Genomic DNA, 18,214 nt, shown 5'->3' with positions numbered 1-18,214 from the left:
TCAGTGGAAGGCATTATTATCACCTGTGTGCAACAGCACCCCTAAAACTACCAATAGAGAGCTTTAATCACCAGTCCCAGCTCTTCCCTGAGGAATCATCTTCATCCATAATGTTCAGCTCCTTTTGTTAGTAGCCAGTAGTGTAGTTATCTGGCAGTTCCCACATCCTTTACCAGTCCACGTCCTTTTCCAATGCGCTCACAACTCTACAAGGTGTGTGAAGGGTCAGATTCATTGTTTTTAAATGAACTAAATCAAATACCAAGAAATGTTAACCCTGGAGAATTCCATGCTTATTTAAGAAAGCCAGGACTAGACATTGTGCTGCTAAAATCTGTTTTCATGGGTTTAATCCAACAGGTTTTCTTTGAAATTTGGACAAGCACGTGACATGATCAGTTGCTGCAGCTCAGCAGACAGCTGGCAACAGCTTACACTGCTGGAGAGCAATGAGGATCTGCATCAAGAAGGCCCAGGTGACAATGTAGGCCAGGCTGAAGGAGGTGAATTACAATAGCCGCATTTTTTCAGATGGGAAGGATAGCTAACTACATATTCCAGGACACAGTATGTAGACAGACAAGGAGGAGACTCCATTGAGGAGGACATTACCTCACATATACTAAGTGTGCCTCCCCCTGAAGCATCCTGTACTCACCGCTGCCGTGGAAGAAGAAACTGCCTTGCTGAAACAAACCTAAAAACACATCAAGTCCTGTGACTTGTGTCAAGGTGACACAAGACAGAGTCTACTCCTGCTTCTGGTCCTGCTAATAACATTCATGGAGTAGGTCACTTACCCCAGTTTTATCGACTTTCAGTGGGGGACAATGAAAGGGACCGTGGCTATAAGCAAGAGGTATCACACATGGCCAGAAGAAGTTATTCTGTGCCAGGCAGTTTGAGATCTAAAGAACTGGGGTTCTGAGGGCTGTTTTGTTTGGTTTTAATATATACTATGTTTTGCAACTAAATCATAACCAGACTCAGTTAGTTACCAAATGTCCAAACTACTATTCCCCCAATGCATTCCTACTCCTTTCAGATTATATACAATAGCTTATCTAGATACTATTGTTAAGGCCAATGTCAAGTATATCGGAAACTGAATCTGTGCAAGCAGCACACTGAACCAGAGCAAGATTAAAAGGAAAAATGCAGGCGAGGTGGTCAAAGTACACAATAGATTGTTTTGCTGGTTTTTTTAAATCAGGCAACTCAGCAATTTAGCACAGCGATATCCTCCCACATACTGAGTGCTGTTATCTTTGGACTTAAGAGGTAAACAAAGAAAATATCAGCTCTGCTGATTTTTGATGCATTAATTATAGATTATCATAAGTTCTACACGGGTCATAAGAACAAACTGGTCACTGCTTCAATAATGTAGTAATCAAACACACTTAAACATTAAGCACAATGAAAAGGGGAAAAAAAAGTTGAAGCATTGCTGGCATCAGTGGCTGATGAGATACTTACAGACAGTTCTTCTGAATAAATCCTTAATTTTATTCACTGGAGATTCAAAAAAAAAAAAAAAAAAAGAGAAAGGGGAAGTGAAATCTGAAGAAACACAAAAGTGCCTCACTTCAGCCTGAGAATTATCAGAGTGTTGCTCACAGACATATAGTGTGAAAGGGAAAAAAATAAAAGGAAAAGAAATGAGTAGGAAAATAGAAAGGGTCTAATCTGGTTTCTGGTTTCACTGATGTTAGTAAGAGTCTTTCCATTGAATCCCCAGGGCAAATAGGACCAAACACAACCGTTAACAAAAAGGCCCTGAAAGAGTAAGCGGTGGATGAAGCATATGAAGAGTGAGAAGATATTAGCCTGGAAATATGATATCAGGATAAATTTGAACTTCACTAGTACAGTAGTGAATGGATGGCAGAAGGGTCGAATATGTCACAGCCAGAAAGGTGATAATACCCTTTCCAGAATCATCAAATTGTTGGAGTTGGAAGAGAGCTTTATAATCTAATCCAACTTCCATACAATTAACAGGAACATGTACAGCTAGTTGCTCAGAGCCCAGACTCCTTGAATGTCTCCAGGGACGGGGCATCCACCACCTCTCTAAGCAACTTGTTCCAGGGCTTCTCTACCCTTATCATTAAAAATTTTCCTTATATTCAGATCCTCTCTTTCAGTTTGAAATGATTTCCCCTTGTCCTATCACATCAGACTCTGTTAAAGAGTTTGTCCCCTTCTTCCTTACAGCTCCCCTTTAAATACTGAAAGGTCACTCTCAGGTCTTCCTAGAGCTTTCTTTTCTCCAGACTGAACATCCCCAGCTCTCTCAGCCTGACCTCTTGGGCAGGTGTCCAATCCCTTGGATTACATCTGTGGCCCTCCTCTGGATGCACTCCAACAGATCTGTGTCTCTCCTGTACTGAGGACTCCACATCTGGACGCAGTACTCCAGGTGAGGTCTCAACAGCGCAGAGTAGAGGGGCAGGATCACCTCCCTTGACCTACTGACCACACTTCTTTTGATGGATATGGCTGGCTTTCTGGGCTGTGAGAGCACATTGCTGGCTCATGTTCAACTTGCCATCCACCAGTACCCCCAGGTCCTTTTCAGCAGAGCTTGTATTGATAGCAGGGGTTGCCGTGATCCAGGTGCAAGACCTTGCACTAGGCTTTGTTGAAACTCATAAGGTTCTCCTAGGCCAACTGCCTGAGCCTGTCTAGGTCTCTCTGAATGGCATCCTGCCCCTTGGGCATGTTGACCACACTGCATATCTTGGTATCATCCACAAACTTACTGAGGGCACACTCAATTCCGTTGTTGATGTCATTGAAGAAGATATTAAAGGGCACCAGTCCCCAGTACTGAACCCTCGGGGACACCACTTGTCACTGATCTCCATGAGGATGTTGAGTCAAGAACCACCATTCTTTAGGTACGATCTTACAACCAGTTCCCCATCTATTAGACAATCCACCGATCAAATCCATATCTTTCCAGTTTGCAGAGAAGGATGTGAGGAACCATGTTAAAGGTCTTACTGTTGTCCAGATATATGATATCAGTGGCTCTTCCCTTGTGCACTGCAGTTGTACCACCACAGAAGGCCACTAGATTGGTCCAACAGGACCTGCTCTTGGTGAAGCCTTGCTGCTTATCCCAGATAATCTCCTTCTCTTCCCTGTGCCTTAGCATAGCTTCCAGGACAATCTGCTCAATTACCTTCCTTGGCACAAAGGTGAGGCTGACAGATTAGTAGTTCCCTAGGTCATCCTTTCTACTCTTCTTAAAAATGGGTGCAACATTGCCTTTTTTCCAGTCATCAGGGATTTCACTTGGCTGCCATGACTTTTTAAATATCATTAAGAGTGTCTTGGCAACTACGTCAGCTAGTACCCTCAGAACTCTTGGGTGCATCTCATCAGGACCCATAGTCTTACTGACATTCAGGTTCCTCAGCTGTGAAACTGATCTTCACTTACAGCAGAAGCCACATTGCTGCTCCAGTTCCCACCTTCCAGCCCGTCCACTCAAGGAGTGTCTGAAGAGTAATTACTAGTTAAGACTGAGGCAAAATGTTGCTAGGTACCTAAAGTGAGTATGCCTTCTTGGACTTCCATTTTCTGGTTGAAGTACCTGTAGAAGCTTTTCTTGTTCTTCTTTGTGCCCCTGGCCAAGTTCAGGTCCAGTAGGCCCCTGGGCTTCCTGATCCCAACATTACACAGCCTAGCAGCATCTCCACACTCATTCCAGCTTTCACTGCTTGTGCATTTTCTTCTTACTCTCCATTTTGACCAGTAGGTTCCAGTTCAGCCATAGCTTCCTTTCCTGACTTCCTACACTTGGGAATGAAAATGTCTTATGCACTAAGGAAAGTTTTCCTAAAGATCTGACAGCTCTGCTCCACTCCTTTGTCCTTGAGGCCAGTTTCTCAGCAGGTTTGTATGGCTAACTCCCCAAAGAGCTTGGAGTTGGCTTTTCTAAAATTCAGCTTCCTGATCTCAATCTTTGTCTGTCCCATGTCCCCCAGGAGTGTGAATTCTGCCATTGCATTATTACTACAGCCCAGGCAGCCTCTGATCCCGATGTCAGCAATCAGTCTACTTGCATTACTGAACAACAAGGCCAGTATTTCATCCCCCTAGTGGGGCAGTCTATCATTTGGCTCAAGATGTTATCCTTGATGAATTCCAGGAGTCTACAGCTCACCATACTACTTTTCCAGCAAATGTCACAGTGGTTGGATTCCCCCAGCAGCACATGAACCCATGACTGTCACACCTCCTGTAGCTGTAGAAAAAACGCTTCATCAAAAGGCTCTGCTTCATCAGGTGGTCTGTAGCAGACACCAACCACAAGGATCCTTTTTTTGTCTCATTCTCTAACTCTCACTCATAGACTTTCAATTGGCTCCTGGCCATTTTTCAAGGATAGCTCTCCATACTTTATTCTTTTCTTAATGTAGAGGGCAGCGCTTCCCCACCTCCTTCCTTGCCTGTCTCTCTGAACAGCTTGTAGCCATCAACAGCCAAATTCTAGTCCTGGAATCATCAGACAAGGTTTCAGTGATGGCAACTATGCAATGTTTTTTTAGCAGCACAGCAGCTTCCAACTCCTCCTGTTTGTTTTCCATGCTGCCTGTGTAGGTCTACAGGCACTTCAGTTGGGTAGCTGGATTTGTTGCCTTTTTGATGGATAACTCCTTAATTCCTCTGAAGCACATCCCTAAAACTGTTGCCTTCTCCTATTGCCTGAGTGGTCCCTAGCTCATTGTCATAAGATTTCAAGTGTGCTGCAGTGCTGGGCAGCAGGTTCAGGCCCCTCACTAGCACCTTCTCCCTCTAATATAGCTATGCCACCCCATACCTTATCATGGGCAAGCTTGTTATTGCCCTCTCCCCTGTACCTTCAAACCTTATTTAAAGCCTGGCCAATGAGCTCTGCTAAATTTTTCCCCAATGACCCTCTTCACCCTCTGAGAGAGTCAAAACCCATCTGGATTGCAGGCCTGCTGCCATATAGGCCACCGAAAGTTTTGGCAGTGGCACCAACCGTGAAGCCAAGTATTAATAGATAAGCGTCCATTTCTTAAGTGCCTTTAACCAGTACAGGAAGCAGAGAAGAAAAAGATGACATGTGCTTTCAATTCCTTCAGCAGGTGTCCTAAGGCTCTGAAGTCCCTTTTGATGGCCCTTGAACTACGTGCAGCTGCTTCGTCACCCCTCATGTGGAAAATCAGTAGTGGGTAATGATGTGTTGGCCGTATCAGGCTATGCAGTTTTCTGGTTATCTTTATAACTTTCCTTTAAATCAAATCATGAGTAATGTGAAACAGCAATGACTGTTCCACTCCTGGAAGTCTAAACTTCATTTGGCTCCAGTACTGACTTGAAACTTCATAAATTGCTAGAAGTAACACTTCTTATTGGAAGTGTGCTAACAGGATATTAAGGGATTGGCTTGCATGGATATTTGGTCATTGTCTGCCAGGGAGGGGCAGGGAGACTGTCAGAGAGCGATTTAATCAGTCTGGCTGTACTGGCATTGTATGCGGTGTCCACCAATGCCCTTAATTTCTGTAAGCGTACATTAGAGTTGGAGCTGATAAAAGGAAAAGGAGGGGAAGAGATCATGCCCTAGAGCCTTTCATATCAAGTTGGAATTTTTGTTTAGAATCAAGTTTGGTCGTTCCAAGTCCTGTGTAGAAAGCCATGCCACTCTCTGCTCAAATGGCCAGAAGCCATTTTTTCCACAAGAAACAAAAGCAGCTAAAAGCTTTAAATCCTATCCCATTGTAGGAACACAATTGAATTCTCTTGCCAACATGAGGCCAGAATATACATAGCCACTGCATAGAACTGACAGTCTGTGGGAATTACCAAAGTCGGGCTGCAAATTTTCCATATACAGACATTTCCTGCCATGAGAATGTTACAGTACTAAGTTAGCAACCAATGTAATCTAAAGAACAAAAAGAAAGCCTTTAAAATAGCAAGGAAAAAAAATTATACACAAAGAACACTTCATACTTTCAATACAGGCATTTAAAGTAGAAGATATCAAGGTCATATCCTGCGGCTTTTTTTCAGGCACATCAATAGGAGGGGGTTGTGAAAGTGAAGCCTGAGGCAGTATCTGACCTTTTTTTCCCTTTTTTTTATTTTTCTTCCTCCTTTAGATAAGATGCTGCCCAAGAACAGGGCAATAGCACATGCCAAACTCAAACACATCTGCAACTGAATAGTATCTATGTTTCAAAATACAGCCCCAAAGAAGCTCTATGAATTTCACTAACAGAGACAAAAGATCCTTGGATCTATAGTATATAATCTAATCTTGCTCTAAATGGGCAAAGGAAGTTTAATCAATCAGACATTACGTCAGCCATATTTAAAATGAACACAGCCATTCCCATTCAGATCTGATGGCTTCCCAACCTGTCAAATTCATTTTGTGGCTAAAAGTGGACTAACACATAATACACATTGAAGCAATCCCTGCCCACCCACTTCTCAAGAAATCTTACTCAGCATAAAGGAAGAAGAAGGGTGTATTCTTTGTATCAGATGAAATACCCAACTCATCCCTCTGAGCTGGAATCCTGTTGCCCAACACAAGGTCAGATAGAAGAAAATTCCTCAAAGGCATGATGGAGAGCAGCTCCTTCTTCCACAAATTGTGTATGTTCATTATCACCCTGTCCCTACTTACAGATGTCTGAGGAAAGCAGCTGTCATCCTTGCCAGCTCTCTTTCCACACTGTCTCAGCTTGATAAAGATAAGAACTATTATGCCTACAGTATTCTTCCACTGTCCTCTCGCTAGCCTTTTTCTCTTCTACAATGGCTAACCATCACATAATAAACCCTTTGATTTTCTATTTGCCCAGCTGGTACACCTGTGCAGGGAACCAGACTGCTGGAGTGCTACAGACCCAAATCTGACATCATCCTAAGGCACTGATACTATAACACTCAGGGGCTGTACTGTACACTCCCTGCTGTTCACTGCTACCGCTATTGATCATTAGCTCATAAAACTAATTCCAGTGCTATCAGAACAGTTCTTAATAGTCGTACAACATGTCCCTGAACACATTCAAATGCCTATTTTGCCTGACCATTTATTTGGTTGAATAAATGGATTACTGCTTTCTCTTTCAGCATATGTTTAGAATGCAGTAATTTTTACAGAATTTTCCTCATTGAATTTTCAGACTCTAGAAGAAAGCAGCTTCGGAAGGCATTCTGAAACAACTGGGGGACATGGCATGTAGGAGAGAAGGGAAAACCCTCCGTTTATGCGCACTGGACGGGTCTTAGCATCCCCTTTCAGAGAAGCGCTGCTCCCTCATGCCGAGGGTTTACACATGTGTAACATCTCCCTCTACTGGCCAAAAACCGTTGGAATACTGCAATTCCCGTGCATAAAAGCTTCCTATATGAAGTAAGAATCCAGAATTTAGGTCCATCCTCTTGTTCTTCCACACATTTGTAAATCTCTCTCCATGATCTTAAAGCAGAGATTTGTTTCATGGAGCAGCTAGAAGAGCTGGCATTAATTCACCTGGAACTGTTCTCTGGAACTCTTACATTCCCAAGAGGGAATTAGCTGAAACTACCTCTCTTTGTGAAATTGGCATAGAAAAATGCAGGAGTTAATGATATAGTCGTCAAAGAAGCCATTAGCACTCTGGTAGATCAAGAGCTATTTCAAACATTTTCTTCTAAATACCCCAGCAAATTATAGGGTCTTTGAAGGAGATGGGAGGTGCACAAAGCCTGAAACCATTATTGCTTTTCAAAGGCTTAGTAACTGCTGGATGCTGAGGGAGAAATCACTGCATAATAGATGCTTGCTACATTTTTAGAACAGACATATGGTCCTCTGAGCAGTACAGCAGTACTTGGCTAATTCCCCCTTTGCAGAAGTCCTTAGCGAGATTTCCACTGTGTAGTCCATTCTATGGAACTCCTAAAGACAAAAGATAAATGTCATTTTCAAAGGAAATTATTCATTTTTTATAGAACACCTTTTAAAATTATTTGTGCCCAGCCCTGCTACGTTTCCATTGCCACTCAAGGGACAGCAATTATCACAGCCTGCACTAGACTGACTTCTACAACCAAACTTCACTGCTTTGAGTTCTGCACGAGTACATGAAAGAACAGCACCTTGTCAATTCCAAACATGCAGGCACCCTCTAAGCTGCTATAATTATTAAATAAGCCACCCACCTAACATGCAGTATGAGGCGATGACTACCAGTGCAATACCCCTCTCCTATACTCTGTGCTAGGATCTCTTCTGATGTACCTGGCAACCAAGAAAGATGTCAGATTGTAAAATGAGCTGAACCTAGGACAAGTATACAAACTGTGACCCAGAAAGTGAGAGAAAACAACCTAGGGTCTAACACTGAATCAGGTCTGCAGTGGGTATGCACTAAGTAAATCCTTCAGTCTGCTTCTATGTATTATGTAAGGAGATGCCTCAGTTATCTAGTGGCCAAAGATATCTCTGCATTGCTCTCACAAAATATGCCCAGCCTCACACTCCACTAGCATAAGCTGCCAGTAGCAGAGTTCACATTATTGCTGCATCCAAGTGGATGAGATTCCCAACAGGCGATCCCTGGTAACAATACACAAGTCAGTGCAGGTTAGTCTAACCTAAATCCTTCCAGGAGACCCAGAGAAGGTTTGAGTTTTCAATGGAAAAAAACAGCAGGGTAAAGAGAAAGAAAAGGGGAGAAAAGAAGGAAAAAAACCCCAAAACTTGCTGATAATTATAGCAGGTTAACATCGGAGTCAAAATTAAGAGTTTCTTGACAAGTTTTTTCTTCCCATTTCCCCCAGAAATAAGGCCAAAGCTTATGTAAATACTGTTATTTTGTTACAGATTTAGAAACCTGACAAAGACAAAGTTTAGTGTGCTGATTTTAACTTCTGCAGGTTACAGGAAGATTCCTCATACTTCTATAGCTCACTCGTTGAGTATTAAAGTATTGCTCCTCCTACATTTTCTCTATTTGCCTGCTTAAGAACTAGAGACCTACCAGTCCTGGAGATCCACTTGACTTGTATCTACTCATCCTCTCCAAAAGTGCTTGCCATCTTTGGCTCCCTTCACCCCAGAGCGTGAGGATATGCACGCACATATAGAAGGTGTGTTAAGAGGTTAAAAGGGTGAATTTGTGCTGGAAGCATCATGCAGATGATTGGAGTCTCAGTTTGGCACAAGAAGAAAGGCCTAGACATGCCAGAATTTGCAGAGACACATTCTTCATGTTGCTTAAACTGTACTTGGCTCTCAGATTCCTAGCAAAGACCACAGGACTCAAGGTCACCACATTCATACAGATAGCTGTCAAGCATATAAGCACATATACAGGTAATTCAGGCCACATCTTAGGGCTTGATATCAAGAGCATTTTGCCACATACATCCCACATTTCACTGGCTATGAATCTCTGGAGTGGCGCAGCCTCACTGCAGGCTTGCCTTCCTCTGACGTGAAGGGGAAAAAAAGCACATGCTAGTTCTCCACATTACCAAAGCACACATTAGAAATCTATTGGATTTCTAAAAGGAATTCTTTTTTCACAGGAAGAAAAGGCTAAAACCCAATCCTGTAGCCTCAAGGGCATGAAAAGATTGCACAGTACTGTCTGGACAGGCTGCCCACAAAGTTTGACTTTTCCCAATGCTTACAGTCACTTTTCTTCTAAATGAAGCTGGCTAAGCCATCCATACCAACTGCTGAGGCTTGAAGAATGAGCATGACGAACACCTGCAGCAAAATCCCTATTGCTTCTATGAAAACCACCCTGTTGAAAACAACAGCCTGCAAGGATACTTTGGCAGATGTGGGACTCAGATTCAGTCAAATTCATAGCTCACCAACAGATTTTCCTCGGTAATCTGAAGAAGGTGGATTCTATGCCTCAACTACCAATGTATGACACAGAAATAGTACTATCTTTCTACCAAAAGCATCCCTTCTGCTATGCAGAGCTAGGCGCACACACAACAGAATTTGGAAGAGCTTCAAAATAACTGTACCAGCTTTGAGATAAACTACATTAGAGGGTGGAAGATAGCCACATTAACTGTTGTCCTGTGCCAGTGATGGCTGATGAGAAACAGGATCTAACAAACAGGATCCCAGGTGGAGATCATAGAATGGCTTGGGTTGAAAGGAACCTTAAAGACTGTATAGTTTCTGCTTCCCTCCCATAAGGCAGGGTTACCAACTATTAGATCAGGCTGCCCAGGGCCCCATACAACCTGTTTCAGTGCCTCATCACCCTCTGAATAAAGAATTTCTTCCTAACATGTAGACTAAATTTCCCCTCTTTCAGTTCAAAGCTATTTTCCTTGTCCCATAACTACCTGTCTCTGTAAAAGGCCAAGTACAGGGTGCTATGCTTGGGTTGGAGCAATCCCAGGTATTTAAATAAACTGAAGAAAGATCACCTTGAGAGCAGCCCTATGGAGAAGGACTTGGGGTGCCTGGTGGATGAGAAGCTGGACATGAGCCAGCAGTGTGTGCCTGCAGCCCAGGAAGCCAACTGTGTTCTGGGCTGCATTAAAAAAGGGGTGGCCAGCAGGAAGAGGGAGGTGATTGTCCCCCTCTACTGAGCTCTTGTGAGGCCCCATCTGCAGCACTGCATCCAGGTCTGGGGCCCCCAGCACAAGAAGGACATGGAGCTCTTGGAGTGGGAGAGGTTGTGCAAGTAGCTCAAACTGAAGAAAGAAACATGTCAGATGGGATAAAGAAACAAGGAGAATAGTAACACAGGAGGAGTACAACATCAAAGGCAAACACACTATCTGTAATAACCTTTAACATAGTACACGTTTAGAACTGAAAAAACACAGCAGCACAGATCTTGAAGCAGGGTAGAACCAGGCCATGCAGACCTTCTGAACACCCAGTACATTCAGGTACCCCATTCCCATCAGCTTTAATAGCATTTACACATCTAAGATTTGGTAACTTTCTACCTCTTTGCATGAGCCTCTACTGAGGATCAGATGAGACCATTGGTTGCATAGTTTTTCTGTCCAGAAGAGCATGTGAAGTATTGGGGAAAAAAAGACAGCATCGCTCTATATGTATGAGATGCTAGCTCCAAAATTATGCTGTCTTAAACATACACTAGCTTCCAAAGATGTTATTTTTCAATCTGCAGGCCCACTCCCTATTGCAAACTATCACCTATTGCATGCTCCAGCCTGCATTCATCACCACCCTGCTTACAATATGTAATTTTACAAGAAATTGAGGTGGTTTCAGCATATTTCAAGGTATTAAAATCAGTTTAGTAAATATCAAACTCTGAAGTAAAGTAGATAATGGGCATTAATCACTCCAGTGAAGCCATTAGTCAGTTGCACAGTGTTCATAGTTGTTCCTGTACTTACAGCATCAGCAAAGCCAGAATGAAGTAAGCATTATCTGACTTGCTATAGCAAATCCAGCTGTTGCTTTGATGGAAACAAAAATTTCACCTTCTGTGATTATCCACTTTACTTTCACTAATCGCATTGGTACAGAGATTTTAAAAACATTTTTATGGAATACTAAAACGGTAATGGTTCATCTGACCTACAGAGGCATAATTACTGCAAGTGTACTTGTAATGTAGATGATTCTGAACAGCAAGTTTCCACAAGCAAAAGGCAAAATGAGCAAATAGGCAGATGACTGTCACTGAATGCCTATCTCCTAAAATAGTGATCCTTCTAGAAAGATCAACACTGTTGCCTAAAAGACAAAAAACTCGGGCATAGCCTGCTATTTTGTCTTTCCTCACATTATCAGTTGAGATTGTGTACTGTCAGAGGCTTTTTCTTTCTTCATTTTTTGTCCTTTATATCAGTTTTACAGTAAGCAAAATGAATTGTATAGACAATCATTAAATACACATTGCCTTCCCCTTCAGAATGTCAGATTCCAGTTTGTTGTTCATCACTATGGAAACAGTTTGCTATTTATTCATACTCAGTGCATAGGTTATCTAATTTGGTAGGAACAAAAAAAAGCTAAACAAATTCAGATGTAATATATATGTACTATATTATTATTGTATGTAACTATGCATCTATAAATGGGATTCCATAACTATATATAGTTAAGTAATCCCATGTATATCTAATGGTACTCATCACTCCAGTCCCATGCTATTACAGACAATCTCCTTAAATATTTTTTCTGACATCTCAGAGAAAGTTTCCATGCCTGGAAAAAAAATAAAAAATTCAGGTTCTTAAAACTCCCCTTTCAAACCATCCTCGTTCTTGAAAGAACAGAAATGAATAAAAAGTTTGGGAAGCAGGGAAGTAGAAAAATACATTTGTTGTTTTTCCTTTTTAGAGTTCTGAAAATTAAAGAACAGTGAAAGGTGGAAAACATTCTACTTTTAGCAAAGGAAATGTTTTGCAAGTTTCAAGTTCTACTGAAAACTGGATTGAGGGATTGTGAGGAACCCAGAAAAGTATTTCTCTCAAGCCACAGGTAATGACTGTTTTCACTTCTCTTAGTCACAATGTCCAGAAAAATTTTACCTTAAAAAGACTACAGCAACTATCTTAAGAATGAACTGCCTCTGCTACGGAGAGCTGCTGCTCCATTAATGCCCTTGTATCTACACCAGCACATCCCAGTTTGGGAGTGAAATGGAATCATTCCTGATCCAGATGGTCAAAGATAAAAACAGGACAACAGCAGCATTTTTTGTCCCTGCCAAGTGGCTACAAGTTGGAGGTGCTTCCCTCCTCCTGTCAGGTGAATTCAGAACTGATGAGACAGAGACTGCCATTGTGCAGGTAGGTGCTGAAAAGACACATGCAATCTCTGCATCTTTACAAGGCTGCTGTACTTCACATGGGCTGACTGCTGCAAAGCCCTAAGCAATACACTTCTGCCAGCCACCTACCTTGGGGTCATGGCTTTCTGGACACAGTAGCACAGAAGTTTGGTGCCAGCTGCACAGCTATTTTCAGTCTCATCGTTTTTCAGACAGACTCATGAGGAGAGACTGGAAACAGGAGCTACTTCAGTTGATCCCACTGACAAAAAAAAGTCATTAAAAACAAAATTCTCAAAAACAAGATCTAACATATCTGACTGCCACAGTTCACTCTGTGTTTCACACTCTCTCCTCCAACCACAACTGCTTCCAGAGAACCCACAGTCCTGAGCTTTTCCTTAAGCCATATTTTGAAAACTTTAGTCTCATGCACAGCAATGGTTAAGAAGATCCCACCCTCTTATTGTCTTTCTCAGGCACAAACAGCCGTCCTAGTATAACCACACCAGGCAGACTAGAATTCTCCTCACTGGATGGGGTGATTGATTCACATCTGAAGTACTATATCTTGCCAGATTATTTTGGTACTTCTACTCCTGTGTTGAACAAGACTCAAAAACTGACAACAGGAATAGACAAGTGGACAAAAATGAAAAAGAAAATGGACAAATAATAAACATGTTTGAAGTCTAAATTGAAAAAAGCTTTATTTCCAGTTCTTAGCCACAGTCCTAGAAGATGTACTTGCCTGAACCAATCTGTCCATTGTCAATGAACAACTGGAGTCAGCAAACACATTAACAGTCTTCTTTTGAGTCATGCTGTACATTCCAGATTTTTTGCAGCCAGCAGTTCAAGTTATTTAGAATGATTTGTTTTTCTCTGTTGTATGAAGAGCACGATGACAGGCAGAGCAAGAAAGCTGTACGATAGTTAATGTTGTGCAAGCACTGGAATGATTAGAAAACCGTTCTGAGTAAACACATCAATTTCTCCAAAATGTATTTATTCAGTTGGTAGACTCTAAACAGCTGTCCAGACTACCAGAACTACAGAACATTAGATCTGCAAAATGTTCATTTAACTCCATTAGAAAGTCAAAAATTAAGCTGAATACCACAGGATCAGATGGGAAGCCTTGTATGAAGAGCAAAATTCTATGGAGATAAACTAGAAGATCTTTGTTATCGCACAAAGAATTATGGAGACAGAACACTGCCTGTTCACAATTAACTCAACAGCAAAACTTAATTGGCATAGGAATCAACACCAAATGAGAGCAGATCTGAAACACATGTCCAGGCCCTAACAAGATACCTTGGTCAAATGACTCATTCATAACCACTTCACTAGCTGCATTTTCCTCATAAAAAATAAAGCCTTTTTTTTCTTTATAATGTACTTGCAAAGAGAAAAGAATTTATCTCCTAAGATGTCTCTTTTCTTCTCACCCACACTGAGGAGATATTTTCCTCTTCTTGTCTCTTTCTCAATTCTAAATCAAATTCCTAGCAGCTTCTTATTCAAGACTTCAATGGTGATTCAAGCAGGCTGAAAGCAGCTTGTTCCTTCCAAAAGATGAAGAAGGATACACCGTGAGAAAGATTTCTTCACTGTTCCCAGTGCAGTGGATGTATAATTCCAAAGGTATCAGTAGTCTTTCTTACTTGCAGTATTGCTCTCTTCTGCTTCATTTAGAGGCTAGCAAGTATCAACAAATCTGTATCACACAGAGGGATCCCCATCACAAGGGGGAAGGATGCAGTTAACAGTTAACATATATGAAAGTTAATTGCACATTTTTCTTTTGCAATAGAGATTACTGATTCCATTTCAATTGTTTAGCAAGATAAAAGAAGGTAAACACTGTAAGATTAAAAAATGAACATCTTCCCTCCCTTCAACATATTGATGTTTCAAATTTGTTTAGAAGATAATTCAATTTGCCACTGACTGACAAGTAGATGGTATATAAATAACCACACACACAGGCTTTGCTCTAAAGCTCAGAGAAGATTCCAGAAGAAACACCCAACTGTAACCTGCTGTAAGTAAACTATACTGTTCTTGAACATCACAGCATATTTAGTATTCATTCACTGTACCAATGGTAATATCAGTGAGTGTTCATAGTGAATCTCTGCCATACAAGACACTGCCTATGCAGAGTTTGGATTCCAGAGATCTGGATGCAGTTTTGATGCACTACTGAGCTTGCTCACACATGCAGACGCCCAATAGAACTGCTGACTTTTTGAGATGTTACATATTTATATCATGCATTATTAATACCACAGACACAATGCAATTTTCAGTTAAGTCAACAAGAACATTCTTGTTGTCCTAGCAAGCCTGCTGTTAGCTAGCTCTTAGAAAAAAAAAAAAGAAGAAAAAAAAAAAGGTTTCCATTCATGCATGCCTAGGAATAAATGTTCCATCAATCCAGATTATTCATCAGTTTTGTAACATCTCTCTGCCTGACACTGGCTGCCATAACAGGCAACTTGCTCCATTTTCTTCTGAGAAGAATGTATCTTGCTTGGTAGCCTATTCATCTACTCTGTCAAACAGAAAAGGAGTAGCCACACATGTTAAATTCATGCAAGAAGCATGTTGAGGTAACTAACTCAATACTGCAATCCACACCACCTTAACAGTTACCTTCTAGCTACCCTCCAGACAACAGACAATATTGTGGTCACCAGACAGACAGGTCTCTGACAACCGAATTTAACCTGATCCACTTTAGGCCAATGCCACAGTAAGAAGAGAACAAGCAAGAATTCTTTTAAAATTACATCCCTGAGAAGCTACTTATGATCCAGTTTCTAGCTTCCATCTCCTTTTGGATGAACAGCACAAGTATTATTTTATATTAGCCTACATCATCTGAAAACTTGAATTCACATAATATAAAAGCAGAATAAGAATGGATTGAGTGATTGCAAGAAAGACTCTGGTAAGTGTTTGTTCACATTGCAAAACTGCTGATAAAATGTTGACCTTAGCTTTTGATGTGGCCATAACAGAGAATCTACTCTGATGTGAGCTTTAATTACACAGTAATAGAATCCAACAGAGATTCTCTGATGGAGTTAGTCCTTTTCATACCTTGACCCATATATTTTTTTCTTACCCAGCAGGGACATTTAATAGATTAGACTATTAAACATTGCTCTGTCTCATCATAAATCATTGAGACAACACTTGCAATTTAGATAGCCTGAAATGACCTGTTTTTCCATATCCACAATCTAACACACCTGTTTGGTTTGACTTGTTACTGCTGTCAATATTAGGTGGCATATTAGAATCCAAATGGCACGTCAGGACAAATCCTTGAAATATACAGCCTTGCCTCTTTCCCAGACCTCCTGACCTCATTTTCCTAAGGTCCATCCACCAAAGGACCTCTATAGAGTATTAAATTCTTAGTGTTTCCCATATTCCTGTATTAGCAGCATAATACTCTACTGAAAAACCCATCAGGAGAAAACTAAAGGCTGCCATAGATGGAGAGGTAGTGACAAGAACTAGAAATAAGGTCTAGAAAGGAACTGAATTGAATTTGGGGACGCATCTCTTTAGAATTCATTTTAAAAGAGTTAAGGTTTCTTTGTACTGTATAAGGAATATTGATTCCCTCATTCCTCATCCCAACAGAATTTACACTTCAGGTCTCTCCGAAACAAAACAAACAAACAAAAAAACTGCACTTACAGAAACACAGAAGGTCAGCAGATTTCATTTTACTGTCAATCACTCAATAGTAGCACTCCCTACTCCATTACCAGTTTGTTTCAGTGACTTAAACTTAGTAATATCCATGGAGAGCTGGCTGTCCAACAGCTCATATCAGGGCGAATAAATCCATGTCTTATTCTTCTTCTAAAACTTCTGCTCTTCTTGGATGTTACTAATTGTACATCAGTTTTTTAAGTCCTCCACGCACACAATATGTTACAATATGGCTTAGACTCAGATTAACTGTACAGCACTGTACAAGGAACCGTTAGCAGTTTTGAAACATGATCTCATCCAGCTTTCTTCTTATTGCTTAATCAGTTCCTCATCTCATGCTTTCTTCTACACTGAATGAAAAAAGCCTCTTGTGAGGGGCTTTGCCACAGGCTTTTTGAAAGATTATGACTAAATAAAACGTTGCGGTAAAGATGCAGACCACGCTAAACTAAACAGAAAAGGGATCAGGAGACCAACTGCCTGTACATGACTCATTTTCTGCCACACATGTAAATGACGCCTTGTGAAAGGCACAAAGGCAGAGATCAAGAAGTCTTTGATAAGATGGGTGCTGCTACTTAATGATTAATAACAAGTGAACACCACCACTCTGAAAAGTCATCGTTCGTGCAAATCAGATTCTGGCTCCCAGCAGACCCTCCTGTCTAAGCCATTAAGACTCTCCCTCCTACCACCATTAGTCATGCTAAGTATTAACATTATTCATTATTACTCATAGTTTACTCTCTGAATAACCCATTAATTTCAGTGAGACTTCTGCAGTAGGAGGTAGCAGATAATCTACGTGTTTGTATATGTATACGTATATAATTAAAGGCTATCAAATTAGAAGACTGACTTTCCCTTGCTGACTAAGCTGATCCTTAAAACTCTGGCCCCAGAGCTGAAGGTATTCATGGCTGTAACTGAAGACATGCTAAGTCAAGCTTTCAAAAGTACCCATGACAGAATCAGTTTTAACAACATTTTTCACGAGGGTGCTACGAAGTTACACAGCCTTTCACCTCCAGGCTCTACTGTCTGGAATAAATTTTGAAGCCAGTGTACTCAGAACTCCCTAACAGCATGCTACTAACAAAGTTAGTTAGGAGGTTCTGAAGAAAACACACCAAAACGAAGACAGCATAGTACCTCAGGGGCCATTTCTCCAGATGTACTTGCTCTTCTAAGGATCCCACTGACATTCAGATCATTTCTCCTCTGCAGGTCTTCCTTCTTTAGGAGCTGGGAAGAGAAGCAAGCCAGCTAGCCATGCACTGTGGGATCAGACTGTACTTTACCCCCCTCTATAGGCATCCTGTGATTAGAACCATTCGAGGAAGGGGGGCAAAATCTTAAAGAACCAAAGCACTCATGAAAGCACCTCAATCATCCAGGTCCCAACTAACTTCACTGATGTTTTTATTTTTCAAAAAAGAAAGATAATTCTCTGCGCGATTTTAGTATATTTTCAAACTTCACGTGTTGCAATGCTAATTCCTTAATGACACTTTTAAAGAGGTCAATTCTTGTGATAGTTTTCTGCAGAAATAGATAGGGACAGCAGGCAGTGAGGAAACTGAAAGGGTACTGGCTGTAAACATGACAATGAGTCACAAAAGCATGACTGTTGTCTGCTCCCTGGTCATTTCCTTCACTTATTTAAAGGAATTTCACTGGGGGTG

The 18,214-nt window shown here is 41.2% G+C and overlaps 1 long non-coding RNA gene across 1 annotated transcript in view; it reads right to left on the bottom strand.

Moving 5' to 3' along the window:
• LOC122189815 overlaps nucleotides 1-17,774 on the bottom strand; it is a 40,615-nt gene extending 22,841 nt beyond the window's left edge. Inside the window, exon 1 of the long non-coding RNA XR_006181977.1 lies at nucleotides 17,682-17,774. This is a non-coding gene — a long non-coding RNA (uncharacterized LOC122189815). The remainder of the gene's footprint in view (nucleotides 1-17,681) is intronic.
• Between the last annotated feature and the right edge of the window lie 440 nt (nucleotides 17,775-18,214).

The sequence above is a fragment of the Lagopus leucura genome, unplaced genomic scaffold, assembly GCF_019238085.1.
Source record: "Lagopus leucura isolate 7727_CA_CO unplaced genomic scaffold, USGS_WTPT01 Super-Scaffold_100157, whole genome shotgun sequence".
Taxonomy (NCBI): domain Eukaryota; kingdom Metazoa; phylum Chordata; class Aves; order Galliformes; family Phasianidae; genus Lagopus; species Lagopus leucura.
Note: the sequence above shows the minus strand (reverse complement) of the source record. Positions and strands in the feature narration are given on the sequence as shown.